The sequence below is a fragment of the Pteropus alecto genome, unplaced genomic scaffold, assembly GCF_000325575.1.
Source record: "Pteropus alecto unplaced genomic scaffold, ASM32557v1 scaffold396, whole genome shotgun sequence".
Classification (NCBI taxonomy): domain Eukaryota; kingdom Metazoa; phylum Chordata; class Mammalia; order Chiroptera; family Pteropodidae; genus Pteropus; species Pteropus alecto.
Window position 1 is genome coordinate 808,978 of NW_006438082.1, and position 387 is coordinate 809,364.

Below are 387 nucleotides of genomic sequence, written 5' to 3' on the forward strand. Positions count from 1 at the left end.
GACGCCGGCGCGCACTCAGGCCCAAGCCTGGTGCAGCTGGGGTGCTTGAGCGCAGTGGAGGGCCACCTGCATCTGGGAGTGCTGTGCCGGGGGCTGCTTTCCCTAGTGTACCCGTGAAGCTGTATCTGTACCCAGGAGTGTGGAAGCCCAAGGCCATGGATGGCCTTGAGAGAGAGGGGTCTGAGCGTTTGGCAGAATATGGGCTCGCGTGGATGCCCATGAGCTGGCCACTGTATGGCTGGGAAGGATGTTGAGAGAGTGGAACATAGTGTGGGCTGAAGGTGAGTGGCCATCTGGAAGGACACTTCCAAGCCAGAGTGCCCCGTGGGAGGGCAACAGCGGGTTCTTCACTGGCACCGGTCCTCCTTGAACACAGGGGAGCTGGTT